Raw genomic sequence first — 16,275 nt, 5'->3', positions numbered from 1 at the left:
CCTAAACTAATGATACATGACAAGATATGAATAATGGGAGGTGGTGTGGTGGAAGCTAGATGTTGTAGCAACCGTTCTTTGTATCTGAGAGAAATTGTGAAATCTGGGTGTAAAAGAGTTTGTTGTTTGTTATAAACTAGAGAGTTGTTTATTGATAAAAACCTCATCAGACTCCAGTATGCAGGCTTACGATACCCTGGTATGAGTTGCTCCCGGCGGTCTGGAGGGTTGCGGTCAGAGTGGTGAGGTCACCGGACGTTGAAACCACGATACTCAGAGATTAGTAGTTTCCTCTGAGTTCAGCTTCCCCGGCCATGAGATGCAACCCGGGGTCTGCAGGTTAGGTGTCCAAGGTGGATGTCTGAGAGTTGAAGTAGCTCTGAAAAGAGCTGTTGTGTCTGTAATCACTTGCAGCGTCACAGAAAGATTTTGACTTGAGGTCAAAGGTGATTGTTTCAAAAGAGATGCTTCTTTCCCGATTTGGCCGGTTCGAGGGTCAGTGAGAAACTGAATTACTCTGGAAATAATTCTTGTTTTATTAAACTACTTTGTTATGATTTCTGGCCAATCAGAAATTGACACGTTTCTGAGTATTTACCAACATCCCTCAGAAAGCCACGCCCTCCTCAGATACAAAGATGTTTTTAACACTGTGAATGAGAATGTCTTAAAACTCTTGTGTGAGGTGTATGAGTGTAAACAATGATTAACTTGTTAAATCAAACACATGGTGATTTGTGATATAAATGGATCATTGTAAGAACAATATTCATTTCAAATTCATTGATTTAAGCACAGGTTATTCAAACATTTCATTTAAACATCTTGTTCATTAATCACATATGATTATTTAACTTATAACTATAAAATCAGGGAGTCTTCACTTATTCAGAGTGAAAAATGTTGACGTCTGGCTTTCACAGAGAGTGCAGGAACCTTGGGAGAGAATGTTTGTCTGGATGTTTTGTCTTCTGCAGAGGTCACCACTGGCCACTAGGGTGTGCTGCGGTCAAGCCTCGAGGGAAAAAGGTGTATTCACGGACGTGCTGGAAGTCACGTACATGTGACGATCCCGATCCCTCACTGTACATATGCTGCTTCTCATTGGGATTACGGCTGCTCAACCATCACACTGCTGTCTATCCATGCTACTGTTCGACTTGTATCTGTAACTCTTCACTTGCTTGTTAAGCTAATGTAATGGTTACATTGTCAGTATACACGCTAAGCCGCGCTGCATTCATTTACCCATTTTGTCTCATTGCTTAGCTTTGGTCTTCAGCCCATGCTGCTGATTCACGCTGCCGTTAGCTTCTGCTCACTCAGCTTTGTATGTCGCCGCAGGGCTCCTTCATCCTTGTCAATAAAACCATTTGACATCGAGGAGTGTATTTCTTCATCTTCTGTATGTAAACACGCACTGAACAGAACCTTCTGGTTCTGGAAGTCCAAATAGAAAGTGGATTTATGTTGTAGATGAAAGGTCACTATGTTGGTCATAGGGTTGTCACGGTAACCGGTGTAGTGGTAAACCCCGGTAAAAAAGTTGACAATAACCGTCTTGTTTTTAAAAAAACTATATTATCTCGGTGGATTACCGTGGCTGCGGTGTAGGCGCGGTGACCCTTACCAGCCACCGTATCATCTGCTGAAGTTGCCGGCGGCACACGTGCACTTTGTTGTTTACAGCCCAAACTTTCTTGAAGCTAAAGCTGAAGCGCTCAGGACATTTATTAACCCTCAACGAAGACAAAGTGGGAAGTACGGGCATTTTTTGGATATTTAAAGAACGCCGAGGGACAGTTGATAGAAGACGGCTATCCTGTTTGCAGCACGTGCAGAAAAAGTATCTGTGAAAGGCAGCAACGCTTCAAATCTCATGACACATCTGCGTGACCATCACCCACAACTCTGCAGTCAACGCAAGGCAAGTTAACGTTAGCGTTTTAGCTAAAATGCGTGATCCGAGGATTTGGGTTGAGGGAGAATGCAACGAGTCGCTATATAAAGCAGCCGCAGCGCCGCTACCTGCATATAAACCGTGTCGCGGACACCCCCATGTTGAAATGACGCTATGCATTACGGGGCTCCCAGGGGCAGATAAGAGTTGGTCTCTCTCCGAGAATAATTATGAATTTAACAATGATTACTGCCTGATGACATTTTCCCACATCTGCAAAGCTCACTGGAAGGACACAAACCGAGGACAATATTTTCCTGATATAGGGTTTATTACTCGAGTAAGGGTAAAAAAAAGTATCTGATTAGAAGGCTACTTGAGTACTGAGTATCATCTGATCTAATATATTTAAAATGAAGACATCAAACTGGCAAAAAATAAGAAGCTATGGTCAAATATTGGTGTTTTAAAGACTAAAGGGGAAAATGTAAACAAACAACATAATTACAAAATAACAAATTTTTGGCAAAATTTAGACACAAACTGAGGACAATATTTTCCTGTTATACAGGGTTTATGTAGTTGTCTGAAAATGTAACACGTTAAAAAAAAATACCGCGATAATACCGAAAACCGTGATAATTTTGGTCACAATAACCGTGAGGTTAAATTTTCACACCGTGACAAACCTAGTTGGTCATTGTAGATGGTGAAAAATTTACCCTTTTGGTACGTTACATGTTTGTGAAGATCAACTGACAACATGTTCACTAATGTGATGATGCTGTCAGACCTTAGCAACTGTTGCTATGTTGGCACAAAGATGCTGTAATAGTCGTCATGGTGAAATGTTATTGTTGTTATGACACCATGACCTCATCACAGCCGTCCTCTGGACCATGTTGGACAGCACTGATGGTGTTGTGGTCCAGAGGACACTCTGTCTCACTGTTGTCCCAGACAGTCCCTGAAGATCCTTCAGACCAACAAACAGACAACAGTCATCAGATGAGTGAGAACAGAGGACTCCTGGAGGCTTCTTTAATTTGGTATTTGTGTGATGATGTCAGAGGCAGCCCAAGGCATATAAGACTTAAGTGACTGCTTTGGGCCCCCACAACACTAGGGGGCCCTCAAGAGCACCAAGATGACATGAGAAAAAATGTTTTAATAACTAACTAATAAAAACCAATATTTCATGTGAAAAATAACATTTTTCTATATTAGTTTCTGTAGTGTCAATTGGTTTTGTTTTGAAGTGCAGCACATTTTACACGTTTCAAATTTTAAGAACAAAAAATAGTAATCCTAACTTTTTTTTACTGTAAATTCAGTGTTTGTCTGCTGATGTTTCTTTCAAACTGTTGAATTAATGTACCACACTTAAACTACAAATGAGCATTTTTTTGCTCCAGTAAAGCTAAAATCAACATCCACAATAATAACTTAATGATGTGTGAGCTAATTACGAAAGATGCTAACGATGGTGGTCATGTTACACAAATGGTGTAGCCTAGGAATAGTGTTGACTTGTTGGCAGGGTCCGAAATTAAATTTTTTACTCACCGGCCAAGTTGGCTGGTAGATGATGAAAATCTACCGGCCAAGCATATTTTTTACCGGCCAAAATTATAAATGATTTAGATCTACCTAAAGCATGTAATTCTATATTATGTTGATTCCAAACAGAGTGAAAAAATAATTAAAACATCAATTAATAAGAAAAACAACTCTTTTGTGATTTTTACTATTTATTTATTTATTTTTAGAGATGTTTTTATGAACTCTTTCATTGAAATCTAGTCAGACTCCTTGTTTTCTCTGTCCATGAAGTCTGGCCTCCTGCTTCTGACACCGTCTTTGTGCCAAAGCATTACAGCCTCATTTGGGTCCTAGTCCTTGATCTCTGGAGAACACAGCTGCACCATGAGAATATCTGAAAGTGTGTCAGGGCTAGGGTTGTCACGGTAACCGGTGTAGCGGTAAACCCCGGTAAAAAAGTTGACAATAATAATAACCGTCTTGTTTTTAAAAAAAACTATTATCTCGGTGGGTTACCGTGGCTGCGGTGTAGGCGCAGTGACCCTTACCAGCCACCGTATCATCTGCTGAAGTTGCCGGCGGCACATGCGCACTTTGTTGTTTACGACCAAAACTTTCTTTAAGCTAAAGCTGAAATAATGGCCAGAGGAGACGGCAGCACTCGGGACATTTATTATCCCTCAAAGAAGACAAAGTCGGAAGTATGGGCATTTTTTGGATATTTGAAGAATGCCGAGGAACAGTTGTCTGTGAAAGGCAGCAACGCTACGTGGCCATCATAATGTAGCCATTGTCTCACGACTCCACCATCTCCAGTCCGCCACTTTTCACAAAATCTTCTGGTTGCCACTGGTCCTGGTGGTTTTTCTTCCAGTTTGACGAGTTTTCTTTTGGAAGGCTGGCTGACTCCAGTTAAAAACCGCCACATTTCACCGCTAGTTTTAACACGAAGCTAACTGCTAACTTGATAAACTGATTGAATGGGATAGGTGGAAATGACGTTGGATGCGGCGTTCACGTTTCGCGTACGTTTGCGTTGCGTGCAGGCGGGAGGAGTATCAGAAATCCATGGAAGAATGACTGATAAACATAACTAATTTGGTGCAAACATTTACTCACCAGGTGGCAGGTAGAGCTAAAAAATTTACTCGCCAAATGGAGCAATTTACTCGCATTTGGCGAGTGGCGAGTGTTAATTCCGGACCCTGCTTGTTGGTATGGGGGGCCCCCAAAAGAAACCCTGCTTAGGGCCCCACAAAGGCTTGGGCCTGCCCTGGATGATGTCATCTGTAAATAAATGCATCAGATGAACTTTGTTGTGTTCAGATCACTTTTAAAAGATAATTTTTAATAAATGATGGCAAAAGCAAGAATTGATGTCATTCTTCTCACCAAAACCTTTCAGGCTCATATAAAACGCTGCTTTACAATAGATCAGCATCTTCAGTCAGAACCAGGAGAACAGACTCTTAACCCTTTAACACTAACGGTAAAATTAGTAACACCATCACTAACACGTGGGGTGAAAATCGCCATTTTTTCCCCCACACTTTAAACCCTGCGGCCAGTATGATGGTGTGGGTAATCTGCCGCAGTTTTCCCTGGATGGTAATCAAGAATGTCTTGTATTCCTGATTTAATTTCCGGTGCCTGTCTCTCTGATATCTTGCTGGCGGATTTCAGTTGATTCAGATGGGTTTCAGCAGAAAATCCCACACTGACCTTTACGGAAAAGCCTAAATATAATTATTATGAATATTGCATTACAAGTGGTGAAATGATTGAGCAGTGTGTCATGAAATAATCGGTGATTCTTCAAAAAGACTTTTAGTTTTTCATTTCATTGTGACTCGTTTATCATGCGCTGTTACGACCAGCGGTTGGTAAACATGAAGGACACATATCACAGAGGCATGTGCAGGTTGGTGAAATTCAAACAGTTTTTATTATAAATACAGATTTTAAAAAACAAAGCTCCAATTCGAAAAGTTGAGTAAATAACAGTGTTAAAAAGGCTCGTGGTTACATGTTTAAAATGGGGATTCTCAATTAAAACACTCTCAAAAGCTCTCAAACATACCAACACAAAGGTCCACTGACCATACGGAGCTAAGAGGGAGCCAGCACTCGGGTCCCTGGTCTGTTTTAAAAGCCTACAAGTACTCTTGCTTTCACCTATTAAAACGTCTGGACTAAAACCCTTAAAACAGTAATGGAGCCAACAGTGAGACATGGCATGGATCCGGCCTCCTCTGTTGTGTTCTACTTGAACTAGAAGACACGGGACAACTGTGTGCCGTGAACTGGAGCTCAACCTTGTATTCACACTCCCCTCTCCCACACACTAACACACCCCACAGTCCTGACGTGTCCACTGGCAGCAACCAAACAACATCAGCTGAGGCAAGATGACTCAGGTAAGGGCAAAGGAATCAAATGCAAACGAGTCCCTGTGGCAAGTCCACCCTATAAGACCTGAGTGAGTAATGTTTTTGGTTCAGAATACCTGGTGTCTTCACATCTGTCACACACACCCGATCATCACGCAACACTTCACTTAGCAGCTTTGCCCGATGGCGTTTGTTGTAAATCTGTGCATTGTACGTCCTCTTGTCCTCCTCTCTTTGCACAAGCATTGGCTGGTCAGGCAGCATTAGATCCAACAGTGAAGAAACACTACTTGGTATGTATACTGTATGTTGTGTGTGTGTCTGCTCTGTCTTCTCCAGGATCCTCTGGAGGTTTCTTCCTGTTAAAAGGGAGTTTTCCTCTCCACTGTCGCTGCATGCTTGCTTAGTATGAGGATTGCTGTAAAGACTCTGACTCTAGTCAGTGACTCGAAGCAACCTGCTGGGTTAATTATATGGAACACTTTTTACTGATTGGCTTAATGAACTGAACTGTATTGTAATGTTTGCTGTGTGAAGAGCCTTGAGACGTCTCCTGTCTGGATCTGGCGTTAAGAGCCACATCCACTTTGGACGCAAACAAGCATTCCAGCTACTGTTGTGACCTGCAGACATCTCAAGACTGGACGGGTCGTATCTGAGTTAATCTATGAAATCCCGGTGCCGTGAGGTCCACCCGACTTCTGACAGTCCGGATCTGCTGGGGGTCTCCGCCAGGGTTTGTAGACACAACAGATTGCGTCTGACGCTGTTTTATTAATAATCAACTCTCTAGTTTATAGCAGACAACAAATTCTTTTACACCCAGATGTCACAATTTCTTTCAGATACAAAGATTCTGATAAACATCTAGTTTTCATCACACCACCTACACATCACATTCCATCATCGCATATCCACTCCATCACATCTTTCTTTCTCCATCTTTATTTCAAACAAAGAAAACATACATCATTTTTAAAAAACAGAAAATATATATAAAATCATCATCCTTTTTTTTCTTCTCTGTCTGAAAAGGAGTAGGCTGAAGTCGAAACTTATATGTCCCTACCCCTTTTATGCATATTATTCTTTACTTATACTTTGTATTACTATACCAAATGTAACACAAAACCACATTAAAACAACAAATAGTACAAATCACCCAAACAACCAAACCATATGGGAAAACAAAATAAAAACACTTCTTTGTACAATTCATACTCAAACTTATCTTTCTTTAGAATAAAGGACAAACACATAAATCATCTATTTTCCTCTCTATACTTATTTAGGATATGTTTTCATAATTCCTTTTAAACAGGTTTATATTTGTACTTACTTTAATTTCTTCTTCTAAACTGTTCCATAATTTAACCCCTATTATTGTGATACACATACTTTTTAATATTGTTCTAACATTATGTATCTTTAAAGTGCAAGTAACGTCTAAATTAACTTTTTTTTGCTGATGAACTGTACAAATTAGTGTATAATAGTGTTTTAAATATGTGTATTAATTATTTTAGCATTTTGGTGCATTTTCTTTAAAAATTAAAAATTCTGCCTAAATACAACAGTATAGCGCCACCTTCAGCTTAAAACATAGAGTTTGAGTCATTTTGAATAAATTTTAGCCAATGGCTAAAGAGTAAGATACTAGTAAACCAGTAGAGTACTACGTAGCAGCTCTGTGTCAAAGTTATAAAGCATCGACAGTCTCGGCCACGCCTTGTGGCGAGTTGGGAGTTGGATTTGCAAGCGAGTGTCGGACGGTTAGCCGTAGTTCAGCATTAGCATATAGCATTAGCATATCCTAGTCTTTAGCATAGCTTTTAGTGTTATACATACTTATTTAGTGTTAGCTTGGCTGTTGGATATTGTAGTTTAGTTAGTGTTTAGCTGTTTGTGTAATTAGGAAAGTAGTTCGGGTTTAGTGCTCCATATCGTGTTAGTATGGTGAGAAGGTGTAGTGTAGTGTGGTTGCGGCAGCTCTGTGGGGTTGCACTCCTTTCCGCTGGACTTAGAAATTAGGCGCCATTGGTTGCGCGCAATCGGTGTCTGGAAAACAGTCAGCTCCCGCCTGGTGCTGTAGTTTGCAACCAGCATTTTACCCGCGATTCTGCACGTCTCCGTTTGAAGAGGGAGGCTGTGCCCACCGTGGCTCTTCCGCGATTTAGATGCAGCCCACCGACTCTGCTCCCCCACCATGGTGGGCTCCAGTCAGAGGTGAGTAAGCTAAATAAAAGTTTTACCGTCTTCTAAAGACAAGTTCCTACCTAAATGCAAAGCTTGAGAGACGTGGTTCACTTAATTTAGCTAATATCAGTCTGCACTGCCTTCGGGCTGATTTGTCAAGTTCACAAAATGTGGAATGGGATGTAAGGTTAGAATCAGCGGCGAATCGGAACATGTCTCGAAACCCTGGCCGACAAAACGGTCCACATGACTATTACTGTCAGGCTCAGAGAAAATTCGGGTTATTTTTGTGTCAGTCGGTAATTCTGCAACAGTGACTCTAACTAACGCAGCACTAGTTGACAGACATCATTACAGCGTGAAATCCAGCTTGTGACCCGGTTCTGTGAGGAATTCTGTCCAGGAGGTCGCATTTCAGGCTCTCTTCACATCAAATGTGACTGACTTTTATGTTATAATGACGATCACACACTAGGAATGTTATAAAGCACCTATATAGGACAGTTTCTTTTGTATATTATCTGACTTTATAAACAACAACGTGCTTCTATTTTTTTTTCCCAGGCTAAATCTACCCAAGACACTGGCTGTCAGACTGATTTAGTAGTCTGCAAGAATGCACTTGTCCAGGCTGACGTGAAGCCTTACCGGCATAGCAAAGGTGAATTATTTTTAATAATCTTCTATATAAACATTTTATTATCACCTTCTAGTTTTAATTTGTTTTACAGATTATTGTTACGTGATTTTATGCTATTTTAAACATTTATAAATGTGCTGCTTATTTGTTTTTTACATAGCCACCCAGTTTAGAGCTCACAGCCGCAGTGTCTTGTGACACAGGGACCATGACAGAAATTCATCTTCCAGAAAGTCCCAGAGCAGCGTCCACACCCCTGAAAAGACCAAGATGTGAGGTGTCTGCTGTTGATTCCAGCTTCCACCTCAGTGCAAGCTCAGTGAACTGTTCAAGGTAAAAAAAATTTAAACATTTCAGAATTTTTAAGATATTAACAATTAAATAAGTATGTGATTACATCATGACATCATGAAGGAGGCTACTGATTCTGCCCCGTGACACTTGGTGGTGGCGTGTGAGCTGATTCACCTGGTAAATAACTTTTACATTAAATATTTTGTTTTTGCTATCAAAAGTAAATTAACTAATAACCTGCATTATTGCAGGACACTCAGCAAAATATGGACTCTACACCATGAGGCAGGCACACGTTAATACTCTAAGAGCACATAAGGTGAGCAACACCACAGATTATTATTGTCATTACTGTACACTGTCCTGGATTTGTTTTCTTTCTGCATCTCATCATTAGCCTGGCTGATCACCTGATAACTCCTGTCATCTGGTTACGACAGCATGAGGATGTCCTCACACACCTGTAACCTATCAGCTCATCTGGCAGAATAGAGAGAGAAGAGACAACACCACATCTCTTGTTCCTGGAAATTCTTCGGCCATCCTTTGATGACTGAGAACCTCCATCAGCTCTGTCTCCTGTCTGCCTACAATTATTATAATAAATATTGTGTTTGACAAGTTTTTTGTGCTGCCAAATATCTCATTTTGATTCCAGTTTTGATATTTCAATGGATATTTATAAATTACATTGATTATCACATTGTTGCATGTTTAACTAGCTCTGTTGTGATGAATTAAACTAGCACCTCACTGTTAAAAGCTTGTTTTAATTTCAAGCATGTTTAAGTATTTATGGACATGAACAAAAACAGGAAATATATAAATTGAGATTTATTTAATTAATATAACAAATAAGGGGGAAAGAGTCATTGAAAGGAACATTCTTCTGGAAGCTCCTGATCCTGACGACACCAGCTGCAGACACCAGAGGATCACCTACAACCAAGAGAGCAGCTGGTATCAGTAAATAATGAAATCAGGGCAGTTTTAGTGGGCTGAACACATTACAGAGTAATTTTCTCATGGGGTATTTTCATAACTTTATGCAGCAGACTGTAACTTGAGCCCAGGGCTCCTGGAGAGCTGCTATCCAGCACGTTTCAGTGGTTTTCCTGCTTTAACAGGTTAGATTAGCTGTTCAGCAGCTCAGCTATTTGTTGCTGATTAAAACCAGGTGTTTTGAAGCAGATAAATCTCTTAAACATGCTGAATACTAGCTCTCTAGGGCCGTGGAGCCAAACCCTGCCGCTAATTTAATGCTATGGCTAACGGCTACTTACCATTCAGAGCTGGTTCTGTTGGGTCGGTTCCGCTAGTTTCAGGCAACTCACAAGCTCAAAACAATAAGGCTCAGGTCCGCTTGTCTCCTCCAAATAGACTTGGTCCCTTTCTTCTCGAGTGTCTGGGTAAGGAGGGGGAGAAACGTCCTCCACTTCTAATGACTGCTCAGAGTGAAGGGAGCTAGCTTCGTCTAGTTACCCATCGTCTTCGTCACTGCCGCGGCTCCGCCCTCTCGGTCCTCCAGGCAACGCCTACTAATGTTGCAGTTTTTAAAATTTATACGTGGGTGGAGGACTCTGAGGAGGGCATTACCACTTCTTTAAATTTAGTATCCCTCTCAAGTTGTATTCTCCTCTCTCTGTGAACAGTTTCTGTATTTTATCAGGTATTAAATTATTTCTTACTTTATATAATATTTGTGCTGTTTTGTATTGAACCAAAACCTGGAACTTCATTGTCTGTGTTTTAATAAAAAGTTCATTTGTGTGATCCCAATTTCCTGCATTTGTTATTAATCTGATAGCCTTTTTCTGCATTGTCGTTATTGTTTGTAAATGACTTTTGTACGTATTTCCCCAGACCTCTACACAATAGCTCAACCGGTTTCCTTGAGGCCTGTAGCCCAGTTGCTTGAGTTGCTGCCTGTAGCCTGTGGCTTACCCAGATGCTGGTTGCTGGTATTTTTTCCTTTTTAGTTGTTAGTGTTTAGTAGATCCTGGGCTTCCGGGCCTAGTGACCGATGGTGTATCCTAGAATTGCCTGGTGGTAGCTTGGAAGCTGCTGCTGGCCTCAGGTGGACTGGTCCGGTCCGGTTCTGCTCTGTCCACCTGGACCTCACTGCTGGGTCCAGGTAAGCTGGGTCTTTCTGTCCTCCTCCGACTCTCTCAGTGTAGTTGGGGTGAGCTCACATTTCTGTGCTGCTGCTTTTTGTGCTCATTATTCATATCTTGTCGTGTATAATCATTAGTTTAGAAAAAATAAAATTCCTTTTTAACTATCCTAGGTGTGTTCTTGCTGTGTCTTTCTAAATCCATTCTTTCGTTCTTTTTTATACACAGAAACAGTTTTGTTTACCTGTTTGTAGCTACAGTTTCGCCGACGGCTGCCGGCTTCTTCAGGCTGACGCTGATGGTGGCGCGTCACTTCCTTTTCCGTTTATCTGCGGGCAGCAGAGGACGTTGTCGCCCTCTACTGCCCGCTGTCCCCTCTCCGACGATGCAGTCCCATGCGTGGTCCAGCGTGTAAACTCCGCCGTCCCTGTTCATGGTCCCACATCCACGTCTCCTTATCTCGATTGCTTCTTTTATCCATCTTTTGTATTTTTGTTCGGTGGTTATGATCCGTGTGCTGTCCCAGTCCATTATATGGTTTTCTCTTAAGCAATAATCTGTTACGGCTGACTTTTTTATTGTACTTTCTGCTTCTTCTTTTGCTGCTCTTGTGTGTTTACGATTTGCCTCTTTCTCGCACTCCTTTCCTTGTTCTATTGTCCGTGTATTGAGTTGGCGTCCGGTTTCTCCTATGTATGTTTTATTGCATATTTTGCATGGGATTTCGTAGATGACTCCACATTTTTGTCCAGCTGATATTTTGTCTTTTGGGTGTACTAGTCTGTTTCTAACTGTTGTGTATGGCTTTGTTGGTGTGTTTATGTTGTGTTTTTTCATTGTTGCTCTAATTTTTTCCGTTATGCCTCTGATGTATGGTAGGGTTATCACTGGTTTTGGTTCTTGTCTTTCTGGGTTTCTGGTTCTTTTTTTGGGTTGTTCTTTGCTTTCTATTTTTGTTTGTTGTTTTCCTTTGTTTATCGCCCATGTCGGGTATGCGCAGGTCTTTAAAGCGTATTGTATGTGTTTGTCCTCTTGTTTACGGTCTCTTTCTTCTGTTATTATGTTTGCTCGGTGATATAATGTTCTGATTACTGACATTTTGTGTATGGTGGGGTGTTCTGATGTCCATAATAGATATTGGTCTGTGTGTGTTGGTTTCCTGTATGTGTTTATGTTTAGGGTCCCGTCGGTCTGTCTGGTGATTTTCATATCCATAAATGCTATGCTGCCTTCTGTTTCTGACTCATAAGTGAATTTTATGTTGCCCGTGTCGTCAATGTTGTTTAAGTGTTGTGTTAGTGTTTCTGTTTGACCTTTTGGTATGATTTCCAGTATGTCGTCTACGTAGCGTTTCCATAGTTTTATTTTGCAGTTTGGGGGGCGGTGGCTATGGCTTTTTGTTCCAGGTCTTCTGTGAAAAACTCGCACAGGGTGGCTGATAACGGGTTACCCATGGCGAAGCCTTCCAGTTGTTTGTATATTGTGTTTTCGTATGTGAAGTAAGTGGAGTTAGCTACCAGTCCTATCAGTTGTGCTATGTCATCTGCTGTGAGGTTTGTCCTTTTGTGTAAAGTCTTGTCCTGTCTGATTCTGTTAACTACTATGTCTATGGTTTTTTGGGTTGGTGTTTTTGTGAACAGAGATGTGGCGTCATGTGAGATGAGTATGTCGTTGTCTTCTATTGTAATTTCCTTTAGTTCTTTTGCCAATTCTATACTATTTTTGCAGTGTTGGTCTGTATTTCCTAATAACGGGCTGATGATTCTGCTGATATCTTTTGCCATGTTGTATGTTGGTGTACCTATGCTGTCTACTATTGGTCTAAGTGGGGTGTTCTGTTTATGTATTTTTGGTGTTCCATATATTCTTGGTGTTATGTTTGCTGTAGGAATCCAGTGTTTGTACATTTTTTCTGTTATTTTTCCTTTTTCGTGCAGTGGCTTCAGTAATTTTTTCATGTTTTTCTTAATGTTTTCTGTTGGATCTTTTTTAAGTATTTCATATGTATTTTTGTCCTCTAGCATCTGTTTCATCTGTTGTTTGTATTTTTCTCTGTCCATAACTACTGTGGTTCTTCCTTTATCTGGGGGGAGCAACGGGCAAGCAGGTGGGGTACACCCTGGACAGAGAGCCAGTCCATCGCAGGGCAACACAGAGACACACAGGACAAACAATCATGCACACACTCACACTAAGGACAATTTGGACAGACCAATCAACCTAACAGTCATGTTTTTGGACCGTGGGAGGAAGCCGGAGAACCCGGAGAGAACCCACGCATGCACAGAGAGAACATGCAAACTCCATGCAGAAAGATCCCTGGCCGGGAAGCAAACCCAGGACCTTCTTGCTGCAAGGCAACAGCTCTAACCACTGCGCCACTGCACAGCCATCATCACATCATATTGGTCATAATTAATTTGCAGTCGTCACACTATAATGTGTGACCGCTACAAAGGGAGACTAAAGTCACGCCCATCTATTTCCAGAAATGTCATTTAGAATCGTGGGATGAAAACAATACATATAAAAAATAAAATAAAAGAATGATGTCCATGGAAGGTCCCGGATATTTCATTTAGCAGCAAAGAGCCTCGTGATTTTTATCTTGAGAGTTACTATATAAAAGATTGTTTTCTTTCTGTCTTTAAGGTAAATGTGGTGCAATAACATTTGTCTTTTTATCACAGGTAGAAAACAACAGCTACACTTTCTCCAAATCGTAGGTACAAGTACACAAATTTGAAAATTTTGAGCCACACATAAAAAAAAACCTACAGTTACAGTTTTGCCCCAGTATATCCAAAAGATATGGTGCAAAAATATTTGTGTCTCGAACCTGGGAACTTGAAATCACAGAGAAAATTTCTATCTTTCACAGATTCAAAACAACAGCTGCACTTGATCAAAATCTTTGGTACAAGTACACAAATTGTATTCGCTGAGTCACACATCAAAAAATTGCTACAGTTACACTTTTGGCCCAGTTGATCCAGAACAAATGGGGCAAGACACGTCTACTTACTTGTGTATGAAAAAAATAACTTGTGCCTATTTTACTGTCACTCACAGATGCAAAACTGCTATTACAATTCACACATTCTTCATTGCAGTTACACAAATGATTTACAGCAAGTTACAAAATGTGGAATTTCTGCTCTAATGATTTTGCACCATTTAATCCAGCACATTTAGAGAATAACTAATTCAAACCCTTGTTTGTTTGTTTGTTTGTTTGTCCTTACCACATGCACAAATGAGAAAATGCAATTGCACAAAACTGCTGATGTGAGTCACAAATGCTGCAAGAAACCCGAGCAAACAGAGACAGAGAGCCGGAGGAGGATCCCGGCAGAGTGAACATCAGGTTGTGGCTTGTGCTCCGGATTTGCGTTGGCTGAGGGGATTGTTCGGGTGGTCGGCCGACGGTCTGTATGGACCCGGTAAGACGGTGGCCTGTCTTCACTCTGCATCGGCCTCATTTGTGGCGATGGATGGGGAAGAAGGGAGCGGGAAAGACTAGAGTGGCCGTTGATTCGGCTGGGTCGGGGGCTGGTAAGAGAGACCGTGGGGGAAGCAGTGATGCTTTAGACGGAGATTGGGATGCGCAGGTGAAGATGCACAGGCTTCAGGAGGGCAGCTTTGAGGTCTTCATCAGGGCGGAGGCAGGTGTGCGTTTTGCAACCTCTAACCCATACGCTGTGACCAGGGAGCTGTGTGCGGTGATAGGGGATGTTCTTGATGCTATGGTTATGTTTAGTGGGCTGTAGACAGTGATATGTTGGACGAAGACCCAGTGCCTCAAAGCGCTGAAACTTGAGGTGTTTATGGGGGTGGGGGGGGGTGGGGGGGTGGGGGGGTGGGGGGGCTGTTACTGAATTGCGTTCTGGTGCTTTGGTTAAGGAGGTGGTATACGGTATATCAAACAATGTGTCTGAGCCTGATGTGTTTGACTTCCTGAGTGGGCCGGCAGTGGTGGCTGTTCAGCGTCTGGGGTTTGACGCCAATGGATCCACTTCACTGTTAACTTTTGACACGGTGGAGCTCCCTGCTCGTGTCATGTTGGGCTTGCTCATCTACTCAGTTAGGGCATTTGAGGAACCTCTTTTTATGTGTTTAGGTGTCAGGGCTTTGGGCATGTGGCTGTGTGTACCCCAAAGAAACCCATTGTTGGTGTGTGTGTGTGTGTGTGCGTGTGTGTGTGTGTGTGTGTGTGTGTGTGTGTGTGTGTGTGTGTGTGTGTGTGTGTGTGTGTGTGTGTGTGTGTGTGTGTGTGTGTGTGTGCGTGCGTGTGCGTGTGTGTGTGTGTGTGTGTGTGTGTGTGGTCAGTGACTTGATGCAACCTGCTGGGTTCCTTATACAAGAAACTTTTTACTGATTGGCTTAATGAACTGACCTTTTCAAAATGAATTAACGAATGGCCGGGATAGCTTTCAACATAAAACGCTAACATACTTCTGGTCGTCTTATTTCTAAATAAAATCCCGAATGCTGTTTCGGTTGAATCGCTCTCCTCACAAACACATTTATTTTTTAATACTACATAAAATCTATCAATTATTTCTCTATAGTTCATATGTAGTTGTGATTTATTTAGTAAACCTTAGTTCTGTCATTTTTGTTGTGTGTTTTCCTTTACTGTTGCACAACGTGGTCATTATGATATATTCTGTCATAAACTAAGACGTAATATTAAAAAATAAATGCGTTTGTTAGGAGAGCAATTCGAACGAAACAGCATTCGGGATTTTATTTAGAAATAAGACGACCAGAAGTATGTTAGCGTTTTATGTTGAAACCTATCCCGGCCATTCGTTAATTCATTTAGAAAAAATACAACCGTAAGCATGTTAAATGACAACTACAGATGAACTATAGAGAAATAATTCATAGATTTTACGTAATATTTTATATTGAAACCTATCAATTACAAACGTAAGTATGTTTGCCGTTTTTTTTGTAATGTATCCCGTGCATTTCCCGTCCTGACAGTGGAGCCTCCACCGGAAGCAGCCTGACAGTGGAGGTCTGCAGCCAGGTGCTTTTGGAGAAAGGAACAAAAAACATTACGACAAATATTTTGTCTGAAAAACCACCAGCGGAAGTAGTGTGTGAGAGCCAGGTGTGTTTTATTCTGCTCCAGCAGGTGGCAGTAATGCATCTTTACGCTGGTCATTGACCACCGGAAAAAGCAGAAAC

The 16,275-nt window shown here is 41.4% G+C and overlaps 1 long non-coding RNA gene across 1 annotated transcript; it reads left to right on the top strand.

Moving 5' to 3' along the window:
* The first annotated feature begins 8,088 nt into the window (after window positions 1–8,088).
* Window positions 8,089–11,037, top strand: LOC139066202 (uncharacterized). Its single transcript, XR_011519148.1, has 3 exons — window positions 8,089–9,001; window positions 9,083–9,281; window positions 9,403–11,037. It is a non-coding gene; the product is annotated as an uncharacterized lncRNA (long non-coding RNA).
* Window positions 11,038–16,275: the final 5,238 nt, after the last annotated feature.

This window comes from Nothobranchius furzeri, chromosome 2 (genome assembly GCF_043380555.1).
Source record: "Nothobranchius furzeri strain GRZ-AD chromosome 2, NfurGRZ-RIMD1, whole genome shotgun sequence".
NCBI lineage: Eukaryota > Metazoa > Chordata > Actinopteri > Cyprinodontiformes > Nothobranchiidae > Nothobranchius > Nothobranchius furzeri.
Note: the sequence above shows the minus strand (reverse complement) of the source record. Positions and strands in the feature narration are given on the sequence as shown.